General features: G+C 41.7%; 1 protein-coding gene and 1 long non-coding RNA gene across 4 annotated transcripts in view; both read right to left on the reverse strand.

Moving 5' to 3' along the window:
- LOC118380367 (globoside alpha-1,3-N-acetylgalactosaminyltransferase 1-like) overlaps positions 1–15,500 on the reverse strand; it is an 80,638-nt gene that overhangs the window by 44,581 nt on the left and 20,557 nt on the right. The gene's annotated exons all lie outside the window — the stretch shown is intronic.
- On the reverse strand, positions 4,301–6,130 carry LOC127932998 (uncharacterized). 2 transcript variants are annotated; one of them, XR_008146732.1, is made up of 3 exons: positions 5,942–6,130; positions 4,786–4,871; positions 4,301–4,344 (listed from the first exon to the last, which is right to left on the reverse strand). It is a non-coding gene; the product is annotated as an uncharacterized LOC127932998 (long non-coding RNA). The 2 variants fall into 2 exon arrangements; XR_008146733.1 differs by lacking the exon at positions 5,942–6,130 and adding an exon at positions 5,893–5,940.

A 15,500-nucleotide genomic window follows, 5' to 3' on the forward strand; every position in this document is an offset into this window, starting at 1 on the left:
CCACGATCACACAACGTACGACTGGTCCAATACTTAGAGTACTTCCGTCGTGAGGTTAGCTCCTCCGTGGATAACATAGGTATGACGTCTATTTCATAGCTATCACCACTACATTAGTGGAAGACATAGTGACTTGTAGTAAAAACTACTACAGACTCCCTCGACACCAATTCTGACTGACCTCCAGGCATTGACCTGAAAATTACCTGACTACGTCAGACTCATTCTGAACAAGTTGTAATCTGCCAGGATACTTGGTTTTCTTCCCTTGACATGCGCGCTTGTGTAAGCATAAACACACATGCACAACGGAACATCCAATTAGGATTTATGCTAGGATCACTTAAGGGTCCAAGCAAAATACCAGCCTTAGTAAATAAAGTTGAACATTTACTTCTAGGCCTTTCACTCTACAGCACTCACCAGTTTTCTTCCCAGAAGTCCATAGGTCATCCCTGTGGACTGCCCAAAACTAGTGCCTTCCAGCTGTAAACATATCATATAGTTGTATATATATCAACTTAGGATAGTGCCTAAGCAGCACACCAAGTCGGACAACCCCAGACATTAGAGACAATGCCAGGATGTCATTTTGCCAGAACATTGGACGTGTATAGAATACAGTCCAATTAGATGATTTTTGTGTGAGAACTATATTTGGTATATCTTTTGTTTATGCTTTCATTCCTTTTCGGTTCAGTTCGACACAGTTTGACACTTAGGAAGTGATAGAGCCATAAACATAAAGTCCCCATACAACCATCACTTAGTGCCACACCGCCACTCATTGGGGAATGAATGTAATTATATATATTTCATGAGTGCATTGTTAACATCTGCCTAAGTTACTGCCCAGATCTTCCAGTCTGGACGACGACCAGATGATGGGTTTCGCCCCACCTATTTCCCTATTACACTCTCCCACCTCTCTCCACATCTCTCTCCACACCTCTCTTCATATTACACTCTCCCACCTCTCTCCCTATTACACTCTCCCACCTCTCTCCCTATTACACTCTCCCACCTCTCTCCCTATTACACTCTCCCACCTCTCTCCACATCTCTCTCCACATCTCTCTCCCTATTACACTCTCCCACCTCTCTCCCTATTACACTCTCCCACCTCTCTCCACACCTCTCTCCCTATTACACTCTCCCACCTCTCTCCACATCTCTCTCCACACCTCTCTCCCTATTACACTCTCCCACCTCTCTCCACACCTCTCTCCCTATTACACTCTCCCACCTCTCTCCACATCTCTCTCCCACCTCTCTCCCTATTACACTCTCCCACCTCTCTCCCTATTACACTCTCCACACCTCTCTCCACACCTCTCTTCATATTACACTCTCACACCTCTCTCCACATCTCTCTCCACACCTCTCTCCCTATTACACTCTCCCACCTCTCTCCACATCTCTCTCCACACCTCTCTTCATATTACACTCTCCACATCTCTCTCCACATCTCTCTCCCTATTACACTCTCCCACCTCTCTCCCTATTACACTCTCCCACCTCTCTCCCTATTACACTCTCCCACCTCTCTCCACACCTCTCTCCCTATTACACTCTCCACACCTCTCTCCCTATTACACTCTCTCACCTCTCTCCCTATTACACTCTCACACCTATTTCCCTATTACACTCTCACACCTATTTCCCTATTACACTCTCACATCTCTCTCCACACCTCTCTCCCTATTACACTCTCACACCTATTTCCCTATTACACTCTCACATCTCTCTCCCTATTACACTCTCACACCTATTTCCCTATTACACTCTCCCACCTCTCTCACACCTCTCTCCCTATTACATTCTCACACCTATTTCCCTATTACACTCTCCCATCTCTCTCCACACCTCTCTCCCTATTACACTCTCACACCTCTCTCCACATCTCTCTCCACACCTCTCTTCATATTACACTCTCACACCTCTCTCCCTATTACACTCTCCACACCTCTCTCCACATCTCTCTCCACACCTCTCTTCATATTACACTCTCACACCTCTCTCCCTATTACACTCTCCCACCTCTCTCCACATCTCTCTCCACACCTCTCCACACCTCTCTCCACATCTCTCTCCACACCTCTCTTCATATTACACTCTCACACCTCTCTCCCTATTACACTCTCCCACCTCTCTCCACACCTCTCTCCACACCTCTCTCCCTATTACACTCTCCCACCTCTCTCCACATCTCTCTCCACACCTCTCTCCCTATTACACTCACACCTCTCTCCACACCTCTCTCCACACCTCTCTCCCTATTACACTCTCACACCTCTCTCCACATCTCTCTCCACACCTCTCTCCCTATTACACTCTCACACCTCTCTCCACATCTCTCTCCACACCTCTCTCCCTATTACACTCTCCCACCTCTCTCCACATCTCTCTCCACACCTCTCTCCCTATTACACTCTCCCACCTCTCTCCCTATTACACTCTCACACCTCTCTCCCTATTACACTCTCACACCTCTCTCCCTATTACACTCTCACACCTCTCTCCACATCTCTCTCCACACCTCTCTTCATATTACACTCTCCACATCTCTCTCCACATCTCTCTCCCTATTACACTCTCCCACCTCTCTCCACATCTCTCTCCACATCTCTCTCCCTATTACACTCTCCCACCTCTCTCCCTATTACACTCTCCCACCTCTCTCCCTATTACACTCTCACACCTCTCTCCACATCTCTCCACACCTCTCTCCCTATTACACTCTCCACATCTCTCTCCACACCTCTCTCCACACCTCTCTCCCTATTACACTCGCACACCTCTCTCCCTATTACACTCTCCCACCTCTCTCCCACCTCTCTCCCTATTACACTCTCACACCTATTTCCCTATTACACTCTCCCACCTCTCTCCCACCTCTCTCCCTATTACACTCTCCCACCTCTCTCCACACCTCTCTCCACATCTCTCTCCCTATTACACTCTCACACCTCTCTCCACATCTCTCCACACCTCTCTCCCTATTACACTCTCCACATCTCTCTCCACACCTCTCTCCCTATTACACTCTCACACCTCTCTCCCTATTACACTCGCACACCTCTCTCCCTATTACACTCTCCCACCTCTCTCCCACCTCTCTCCCTATTACACTCTCACACCTATTTCCCTATTACACTCTCACACCTCTCTCCCACCTCTCTCTCTATTACACCTCTCTCCATATTACACTCTCACACCTCTCTCCCTATTACACTCTCACACCTATTTCCCTATTACACTCTCCCACCTCTCTCCCACCTCTCTCTCCACACCTCTCTCCCTATTACACCTCACCTCTCTCCATATCTCTCCACACCTCTCTCCACACCTCTCTCCCTATTACACTCTCACACCTATTTCCCCACCTCTCTCACATCTCTCCACACTCTCCCATCTCTCTCCACACTCTCTTCATATTACACTCTCATTATTACACTCTCACACCTCTCTCCACATCTCTCTCCACACCTCTCTCCCTATTACACTCGCACACCTCTCTCCACATCTCTCTCCACACCTCTCTTCATATTACACTCTCACACCTCTCTCCCTATTACACTCTCCACACCTCTCTCCACATCTCTCTCCACACCTCTCTCCACACCTCTCTCCACACCTCTCTTCATATTACACTCTCACACCTCTCTCCCTATTACACTCTCCCACCTCTCTCCACATCTCTCCACACCTCTCTCCACATCTCTCTCCACACCTCTCTTCATATTACACTCTCACACCTCTCTCCCTATTACACTCTCCCACCTCTCTCCACACCTCTCTCCACACCTCTCTCCCTATTACACTCTCCCACCTCTCTCCACACCTCTCTCCCTATTACACTCTCTCCACACCTCTCTCCCTATTACACTCTCCCCACCTCTCTCCACATCTCTCTCCACACCTCTCTTCATATTACACTCTCCACATCTCTCTCCACATCTCTCTCCCTATTACACTCTCCCACCTCTCTCCCTATTACACTCTCCCACCTCTCTCCCTATTACACTCTCCCACCTCTCTCCCTATTACACCTCTCCCCTACCTCTCCCACCTCTCTCCCTATTACACTCTCCACACCTCTCTCCCTATTACACTCTCACACCTATTTCCCTATTACACTCTCACACCTATTTCCCTATTACACTCTCACATCTCTCTCCACACCTCTCTCCTATTACACTCTCACACCTATTTCCCTATTACACTCTCACATCTCTCTCCCTATTACACTCTCACACCTATTTCCTATTACACTCTCACACCTCTCTCACACCTCTCTCCCTATTACATTCTCACACCTATTTCCCTATTACACTCTCCCATCTCTCTCCACACCTCTCTCCCTATTACACTCTCACACCTCTCTCACACCTCTCTCCCTATTACATTCTCACACCTATTTCCCTATTACACTCTCCCATCTCTCTCCACACCTCTCTTCATATTACACTCTCACACCTCTCTCCCTATTACACTCTCCACACCTCTCTCCACATCTCTCTCCACACCTCTCTTCATATTACACTCTCACACCTCTCTCCCTATTACACTCTCCCACCTCTCTCCACATCTCTCTCCACACCTCTCTCCACATCTCTCTCCACACCTCTCTTCATATTACACTCTCACACCTCTCTCCCTATTACACTCTCCCACCTCTCTCCACACCTCTCTCCACACCTCTCTCCCTATTACACTCTCCCACCTCTCTCCACATCTCTCTCCACACCTCTCTCCCTATTACACTCACACCTCTCTCCACACCTCTCTCCACACCTCTCTCCCTATTACACTCTCACACCTCTCTCCACATCTCTCTCCACACCTCTCTCCCTATTACACTCGCACACCTCTCTCCCTATTACACTCTCACACCTCTCTCCCTATTACACTCTCCCACCTCTCTCCCTATTACACTCTCACACCTCTCTCCCTATTACACTCTCACACCTCTCTCCCTATTACACTCTCCCACCTCTCTCCACATCTCTCTCCACACCTCTCTTCATATTACACTCTCCACATCTCTCTCCACATCTCTCTCCCTATTACACTCTCCCACCTCTCTCCACATCTCTCTCCCTATTACACTCTCCCACCTCTCTCCCTATTACACTCTCCCACCTCTCTCCCTATTACACTCTCACACCTCTCTCCACATCTCTCCACACCTCTCTCCCTATTACACTCTCCACATCTCTCTCCACACCTCTCTCCACACCTCTCTCCCTATTACACTCTCCCACCTCTCTCCACACCTCTCTTCATATTACACTCTCCACATCTCTCTCCACATCTCTCTCCCTATTACACTCTCCCACCTCTCTCCACATCTCTCTCCACATCTCTCTCCCTATTACACTCTCCCACCTCTCTCCCTATTACACTCTCCCACCTCTCTCCCTATTACACTCTCACACCTCTCTCCACATCTCTCCACACCTCTCTCCCTATTACACTCTCCACATCTCTCTCCACACCTCTCTCCACACCTCTCTCCCTATTACACTCTCACACCTCTCTCCCTATTACACTCTCCCACCTCTCTCCCTATTACACTCTCCCACCTCTCTCCCACCTCTCTCCCTATTACACTCTCACACCTATTTCCCTATTACACTCTCACACCTCTCTCCCACCTCTCTCTCTATTACACCTCTCTCCATATTACACTCTCACACCTCTCTCCCTATTACACTCTCACACCTATTTCCCTATTACACTCTCCCACCTCTCTCCCACCTCTCTCTCTATTACACCTCTCTCCATATTACACTCGCACACCTCTCTCCCTATTACACTCTCACACCTATTTCCCTATTACACTCTCCCATCTCTCTCCACACCTCTCTCCCTATTACACTCTCACACCTCTCTCCACATCTCTCTCCACACCTCTCTTCATATTACACTCTCACACCTCTCTCCACATCTCTCTCCACACCTCTCTTCATATTACACTCTCACACCTCTCTCCCTATTACACTCTCCCACCTCTCTCCACATCTCTCCACACCTCTCTCCACATCTCTCTTCATATTACACTCACACCTCTCTCCCTATTACACTCTCCCACCTCTCTCCACACCTCTCTCCACACCTCTCTCCCTATTACACTCTCCCACCTCTCTCCACACCTCTCTCCCTATTACACTCTCTCCACACCTCTCTCCACACCTCTCTCCCTATTACACTCTCCCACCTCTCTCCACACCTCTCTCCCTATTACACTCACACCTCTCTCCACACCTCTCTCCCTATTACACTCACACCTCTCTCCACACCTCTCTCCCTATTACACTCACACCTCTCTCCACACCTCTCTCCCTATTACACTCACACCTCTCTCCACACCTCTCTCCCTATTACACTCACACCTCTCTCACACCTCTCCACACTCTCCACACCTCTCTCCACACCTCTCTCCCTATTACACTCTCACACCTCTCTCCACACCTCTCTCCACACCTCTCTTCAAATTACACTCTCACACCTCTCTCCCCACCTCTCCCCCACCTCTCCCCCCACCTCTTTCCCTATTACACTCTCACACCTCTCCCCACCTCTCTCCCCACACCTCTCTTCATATTACACTCACACCTCTCCCCCCACCTCTTTCCCTATTACACTCTCTCACCTCTCTCCCCACCTCTCTCCCCACCTCTCTCCCCACCTCTTTCTGTCTTTTATACTCTCACATGGACCAGGATTGGTAAACATGGTTGAAGTGTATAATTGTAATACAAACATGCAGACAAAGCATCGTTCAAAGACTGGAGTTTGATATTCTTGGTGTTGGATATGACTGAAAAAGACCTGAACCGCACCTTTATTTGCCAAGGTAGAGCACATGATCAGTGGATATATTCAATGTACAGGCTACAATGTGGGGATCTCATGCTTGGTAATAACTATATGTATATGACTTCCATCATTAGCACAATAAAGTTAAATTATATTCTACTCCATCCATTGGCTTCATTAATGCCATTCAGACTGTTTTGAAGTGGATACAGCCGGCTATGAAAGCCGAGGTTCATAACTCGGTTCTGAACTAATATTGATACCAAACAAACGTTTGGGTCAGCTAGATAGCTAGCTAGCTACACATCCATAGGCATATGGGTATTTGTGTTCTCCACTGCACAATAATCAAGAAAATAGTTAGCTTGCTACGCTACTTCAGCTGCATTGCATGGCAAATACCAGCAAGCTTACAAAATTGTACATTCAATTGGCTGTAAATGCTTCAGCTAGCTAGATTCCTTACATCCACTGTTTCACAAGACGACAGCCTGGTTTGGTGTTTTTCTCAGGAGTCCGTAAAACATTAAACGCGAATTACGATTTCATACTCAGGTCACAACACCCATAAAGTTAGCCAGTTAAATTAATTTTATGACAACAAAAAAAAAATATGCATAAATTGTCTCTTCATTAACTAACAGACATCAAAAACAGCAACAAAAACATTGTAACAGCTGGATACGTTTGAGTGTCTGTATGGCATTATTTACCTGTGTGTGTCCCCATGTATGAGCACATGGGTGCATTTGAGAGTGTGTGTATATACATGTGTACAAACACCTGCACGGCATCAGCCTCAGGCAAACAGACATTAGCTGTAAAAAAAACACGGCCCCCTCAAACTTTTTATTATGTTTTATTTTGACATTGTTTTTTTTGTGGGTTTTTTTTCAGCTCAGTGTTCTGTCACTCATGGGGACACTACGTCACCACAAAATCCACAGGTAGAGCTAGATTATTCAAGCCCCTTGGGCGATGGCATAGAGTTACATTAGAAGTGCCCATCCAAGAAGGCTGACAACATTTTCCCAAGAAGGTCCGCCGTGCCACCTTCCTGTTCAAGTGAGCACAGCACAACAAGGGGAGTCCAGAAATGTATTCTATGCTGCTGCATAAATAATGGAATATGCCCGGGAGATATGTATACTGTATATATATAGATGTGTATACTGTATATATATAGATATGTATACTGTATATATATAGATGTGTATACTGTATATATATATAGATGTGTATACTGTATATATATATAGATGTGTATACTGTATATATATAGATGTGTATACTGTATATATATATAGATGTGTATACTGTATATATATAGATGTGTATACTGTATATATATATAGATGTGTATACTGTATATATATATAGATGTGTATACTGTATATATATATAGATGTGTATACTGTATATATATATAGATGTGTATACTGTATATATATATAGATGTGTATACTGTATATATATATAGATGTGTATACTGTATATATATATAGATGTGTATACTGTATATATATATAGATGTGTATACTGTATATATATAGATGTGCCCATACTGTATAAAATAGATGTGTATACTGTATTGATATTTTGATGTGTATACTGTATATAATATATAGATGTGTATACTGTATATATATATATAGATGTGTATACTGTCATTATCATGGATGTATACTGTATATATATAGATGTGTAAACTGTATATAAATAAATGTGTATACTGTATATATATAGATGTGTATACTGTATATATATAGAGTGTAACTGTATATTATATAGATGTGTATACTGTATATATATATAGATGTGTATACTTAAAAATAGATAGATGTGTATACTGTATATATACGATAGATGTGTATACTGTATATATATAGATGTTATACTGTATATATATAGATGTGTATACTGTATATATTATATAGATATGTATACTGAAAATATATAGATGTGTATACTGTATAATATAGATGTGTATACTGTATTATAAAGATGTGTATACTGTATAATATAGATGTGTATGCCCAACAATTGAGGATGTTCTGAGGGCAACCTGGGGGTTCCTAATGTTTGGTGTACTGTGTGGAAGCAGAAATGACTGTGCCCAACCCCTGAAAAAAAGGTTTCAGTTTTGAATTGTGATCTCCATACATAGAGTGAATGGTGCCAAGGCAACTGTTTCTGAGCCAGGGGAAAAAAACACACTCTTCAACGTCATTATCATGGACATATCCAAGTAAATGCCAATAGGGGAAAAAAAAGCTCTAACAAACAAAAATGCAGTTAGTCATTCAAGGTTCAATGTTTGACGTGAGTTAACTGAAGTTAGCTAGCAAGTGACAATACTGTTATCCAGCCTGCAAAGTCACCTATTTATTTAAAAAACAGACAACCAGAAGCTTTGCCAAATTAAATGAACGACTGTAGCAACAACCAAAAGAACAACTCGATTTTAGAGTCCTATATCTTTTGGTGGAAGAATGACCTTTTATGAATTTAATTATCAAAATACAATTTTAATGAAAATATGTCAGTCATTGTTATTTATAATATGTTGGTAACAGTTTTATAAAAGCATTTAAAAGCACAACTCCACAATCGCATCTGGCCAAACAAGCCATATAATATAAAACCTGTGACTGTGTTCATGATACAGAAATGACTGTGTTCGTGATACAGAAATGACTGTGTTCGTGATACAGAAATGACTGTGTTCGTGATACAGAAATGACTGTGTTCGTGATACAGAAATGACTGTGTTCGTGATACAGAAATGACTGTGTTCGTGATACAGAAATGACTGTGTTCGTGATACAGAAATGACTGTGTTCGTGATACAGAAATGCCAATTTTGTCATATTTCTTAAATAAATATAATTATTTACAGTTGAAGTCTGAAGTTGACATACACTTAGGTTGGAGTCATTAAAACTAGTTTACATACACTCAGGTTGGAGTCATTAAAACTAGTTTACATACACTCAGGTTGGAGTCATTAAAACTAGTTTACATACACTCAGGTTGGAGTCATTAAAACTAGTTTACATACACTCAGGTTGGAGTCATTAAAACTAGTTTACATACACTCAGGTTGGAGTCATTAAAACTAGTTTACATACACTCAGGTTGGAGTCATTAAAACTAGTTTACATACACTCAGGTTGGAGTCATTAAAACTAGTTTACATACACTCAGGTTGGAGTCATTAAAACTAGTTTACATATACTCAGGTTGGAGTCATTAAAACTAGTTTACATCCACTCAGGTTGGAGTCATTAATACACTCAGGTTGGAGTCATTAAAACTAGTTTACATCCACTTGGGTTGGAGTCATTAAAACTAGTTTACATACACTCGGGTTGGAGTCATTAAAACTAGTTTACATACACTCAGGTTGGAGTCATTAAAACTAGTTTACATACACTCAGGTTGGAGTCATTAATACTAGTTTACATATACTCAGGTTGGAGTCATTAATACTAGTTTACATATACTCAGGTTGGAGTCATTAATACTAGTTTACATATACTCAGGTTGGAGTCATTAAAACTAGTTTACATACACTCAGGTTGGAGTCATTAAAACTAGTTTACATCCACTCAGGTTGGAGTCATTAATACTAGTTTACATCCACTCAGATTGGAGTCATTAAAACTAGTTTACATACATTCAGGTTGGAGTCATTAAAACCAGTTTACATACTCAGGTTGGAGTCATTAAAACAGGTTGGAGTCATTAAAACTAGTTTACATACACTCAGGTTGGAGTCATTAAAACTAGTTTACATCCACTCAGGTTGGAGTCATTAATACACTCAGGTTGGAGTCATTAAAACTAGTTTACATACACTCAGGTTGGAGTCATTAATACTAGTTTACATCCACTCAGGTTGGAGTCATTAAAACTAGTTTACATCCACTTGGGTTGGAGTCATTAAAACTAGTTTACATCCACTTGGGTTGGAGTCATTAAAACTAGTTTACATACACTCGGGTTGGAGTCATTAAAACTAGTTTACATACACTCAGGTTGGAGTCATTAAAACTAGTTTACATACACTCAGGTTGGAGTCATTAAAACTAGTTTACATCCACTCAGGTTGGAGTCATTAAAACTAGTTTACATACACTTAGGTTGGAGTCATTAAAACTAGTTTACATCCACTTAGGTTGGAGTCATTAAAACTAGTCATCCACTAAGTCATTAAAACTAGTTTACATACACTTAGGTTGGAGTCATTAAAACTAGTTTACATACACTCAGGTTGGAGTCATTAAAACTAGTTTACATACACTCAGGTTGGAGTCATTAAAACTAGTTTACATACACTCAGGTTGGAGTCATTAAAACTAGTTTACATACACTCAGGTTGGAGTCATTAAAACTAGTTTACATACACTCAGGTTGGAGTCATTAAAACTAGTTTACATACACTCAGGTTGGAGTCATTAAAACTAGTTTACATCCACTTGGGTTGGAGTCATTAAAACTAGTTTACATCCACTCAGGTTGGAGTCATTAAAACTAGTTTACATACACTCAGGTTGGAGTCATTAAAACTAGTTTACATCCATTCAGGTTGGAGTCATTAAAACTAGTTTACATCCACTTGGGTTGGAGTCATTAAAACTAGTTTACATCCACTTGGGTTGGAGTCATTAATACACTCAGGTTGGAGTCATTAAAACTAGTTTACATACACTCAGGTTGGAGTCATTAAAACTAGTTTACATCCACTTGGGTTGGAGTCATTAAAACTAGTTTACATACATTCAGGTTGGAGTCATTAAAACTAGTTTACATATACTCAGGTTGGAGTCATTAAAACTAGTTTACATCCACTCAGGTTGGAGTCATTAAAACTAGTTTACATACACTTAGGTTGGAGTCATTAAAACTAGTTTACATCCACTTAGGTTGGAGTCATTAAAACTAGTTTACATCCACTTAGGTTGGAGTCATTAAAACTAGTTTACATCCACTCAGGTTGGAGTCATTAATACACTCAGGTTGGAGTCATTAAAACTAGTTTACATCCACTTAGGTTGGAGTCATTAAAACTAGTTTACATACACTCCATACATTTCTTGTTAACAAACTATAGTTTCTGCAAGTCGGTTAGGACATCTACTTTGTGCATGACATCGCCATCTGTTTACAGACAGATTATTTCACTGTATCACAATTCCAGTGGGTCGGACGTTTACATACACTAAAGTTGACTGTGCCTTTAAACAGCTTGGAAAATTCCAGAAAATTATGTCATGGCTTTAGAAGCTTCTGAATGGCTAATTGACATCATTTGAGTCAATTTGAGGTGTACCTGTGGATGTATTTCAAGGCCTACCTTCAAACTCAGTGCCTCTTTGCTTGACATCATGGGAAAATCAAAAGAAATCAGCCAAGACCAAAAATGGTAGACCTCCACCATTCTGGTTCATTCTTGGGAGCAATTTCCAAATGCCTGAAGGTACCAGGTTCATCTGTACAAACAATAGTACGCAAGTATAAACACCATGGGACCACGCAGCCGTCATACCGCTCAGGAAGGAGACTCGTTCTGTCTCCTAGAGATTAACGTACTTTGGTGCGAAAAGTGCAAAAAGTCAGTCCCGGAACAACAGCAAAGGACCTTGTATAGAATAACTATCTTCAAAGTAATGACTCGGGACGTCGAGTTTGAAAGCTTCTTTTAGTAATAATACTTGTTCACGTTACATTTAAACAACTTTAGATTCTATGAAAGTAAGTTGCAAGCGAAAAATCAGGATGATCCACATAACTGGTGCGTTCTCTCTCTACTTCCTGTCGCAAGGCATTCTGGAACTTGCAGTCAAAAGCGTAATTCAATACAACAAAATATGTATGTAGTTCTCTCAATCTCCAACACACAAATTCTAATACAATAACACATGTAAATAACTGTAAAGAAAATGTATTTAGATACAGCTCAATTAATTAAACTCTGTTAAATTAATTTAAATTAAATTAAACCCATTAAAGTTACAGAAACCTTGTGAAGATGCTGGAGGAAACAGGTACAAAAGTATCTATATCCACAGTAAAACGAGTCCTATATCGACATAACCTAAAAGGCTGCTCAGCAAGGAAGAAGCCACTGTTCCAAAACCACCATAAAAAAGACAGACTACGGTTTGCAACTGCACATCTGGACAAAGAAATGTCCTCTGGTCTGATTAAACATGAAATAGAACTGTTTGGCCATAATGACCATCGTTATGTTCGTAGGAAAAAGGGGGAGGTTTGCAAGCCAAAGAACACCATCCCAACCGTGAAGCACGGGGGTGGCAGCATCATGTTGTGGGGGTGCTTTGCTGCAGGAGAGATTGGTGCACTTCGCAAAATAGATGGCATCGTGACGAAAGAAAATTATGTGGATATATTGAAGCAACATCTCAAGACATCAGTTAAAGCTAAGTTAAAGCTTGGTCGAAATGGGGTCTTCCAAATGGACAATGACCCCAAGCATCCAACTTCCAATGTTGTGCCAAAATGTAAACTTCTGACCCACTGGGAATGTTGTAAACTTCTGACCCACTGGGAATGTTGTAAACTTCTGACCCACTGGGAATGTTGTAAACTTCTGACCCACTGGGAATGTTGTAAACTTCTGACCCACTGGGAATATGTTGTAAACTTCTGACCCACTGGGAATGTTGTAAACTTCTGACCCACTGGGAATGTTGTAAACTTCTGACCCACTGGGAATGTTGTAAACTTCTGACCCACTGGGAATGTTGTAAACTTCTGACCCACTGGGAATGTTGTAAACTTCTGACCCACTGGGAATGTTGTAAACTTCTGACCCACTGGGAATGTTGTAAACTTCTGACCCACTGGGAATGTTGTAAACTTCTGACCCACTGGGAATGTTGTAAACTTCTGACCCACTGGGAATGTTGTAAACTTCTGACCCACTGGGAATGTTGTGAACGAAATACAAGCTGAAATAAATCACTCTACTATTATTCTGACATTTCACATTCTTAAAATAAAGTGGTGATCCTAACAGACCTAGGACAGAGAATTTCTACTAAGATTAAGTATCAGGGATTGTGAAAAACTGAGTTTAAATGTATTTTTTAAATATTATTTCACCTTTATTTAACCAGGTAGGCGAGTTGAGAACAAGTTCTCATTTACAACTGCGACCTGGCCAAGATAAAGCGTAGCAATTCGACACACAACAACACAGAGTTACACATGGAATAAACAAAACACAGTCAATAATACAGTAGAACAAAAGGTCTATATACAGTGTGTGCAAATGAGGTAAGATAAGAGAGTTAAGGCAATAAATAGGCCATGGTGGCGAAGTAATTCAAATATAGCAATTAAACACTGGAATGGTAGATCTGCAGTAGATGAGTGTGCAAGTAGAGATACTGGGGTGCAAAGGAGCAAGATAAATAAATAAATACTGTATGGGGATGAGGTAGGTAGATAGATGTGCTATGTACAGGTGCAGTGATCTGTGAGCTGCTCTGACAGCTGGTGCTTAAAGCTAGTGAGGGAGATGAGGGAATGAATGAAGGGGAGGGAGATATGAGTCTCCAGCTTCAGAGACTTTTGCAGTTCATATATTTAGCTACGGTGTTTGTAAACTTCTGACTTCAACTGTAAATAATATAAACATTAAATATGTTGCATGTCAAGATATGTTGAAATCCATGGACATCATGGACATGGACATCATCAGAACTGGTCCTTCTGTAGCTCAGTTGGTAGAGCATGGCGCTTGTAACGCCAGGGTAGTGGGTTCGATTCCCGGGACCACCCATACGTAGAATGTATGCACACATGACTGTAAGTCGCTTTGGATAAAAGCGTCTGCTAAATGGCATATATATTATTATATATTATTATTATTATATATAATACTCTGACATCAATACATACATGCACAACAGATAGAAAAGTATATATATATATTTATATAATATAAAATAAAATTCAAATTAAAAATCCAATAAACTCACTCATTAAACATTTCTTCAATAACTTATTGAAAACAAAACATCACTAATCGGGCTCTATTTTTTGTCTAGAGCTAAGGCTAGCGTCAAACACACATTAGTTGGCGATTTTGGAATGTAAAAACTCTGGTCTTTTCACCCTTACGGCAGGTTCGCCAATTTATCAGTTTCCTCCAGATATTACTCTTGGCATTCAGGCCAGTTTCATCAGACCAGAGAATCTTGTTTCTCATGGTCTGAGAGTCCTATAAGTGCCAATTGGCAAATTCCAAGTGGGCTGCCATGTGCTTTTTACTGAGGAATGGCTTCCGTCTGGCCACTCTACAATAAAGGCCTGATTGGTGGAGTGCTGCAGAGATTATCCTTATGGATGGTTCTCCCACCTCCACAGAGGAACTCTGTCAGAGTGACCATCAGGTTGGAGAGATATGGTGCCGGAGGAGATAGCTGCCGTTTTTCGGGCTCCTAACCAATTTTGTTAGTGTGGGGTTTTTTCACGTTATTTCTAACTTATTTTGTACATAACACTTATGTCACCGTCTCTTATGACTGAAAAGAGCTTCTGGATATCAGGACAACAATTACTCACCTCAACACAATTATCCCAGAAACCTATTGGTGCCCAGGACGTCGATCATGGTCGACAGGTCAAACTTCTTTCTAGTA

The sequence above is a fragment of the Oncorhynchus keta genome, chromosome 11 (assembly GCF_023373465.1).
Source record: "Oncorhynchus keta strain PuntledgeMale-10-30-2019 chromosome 11, Oket_V2, whole genome shotgun sequence".
NCBI lineage: Eukaryota > Metazoa > Chordata > Actinopteri > Salmoniformes > Salmonidae > Oncorhynchus > Oncorhynchus keta.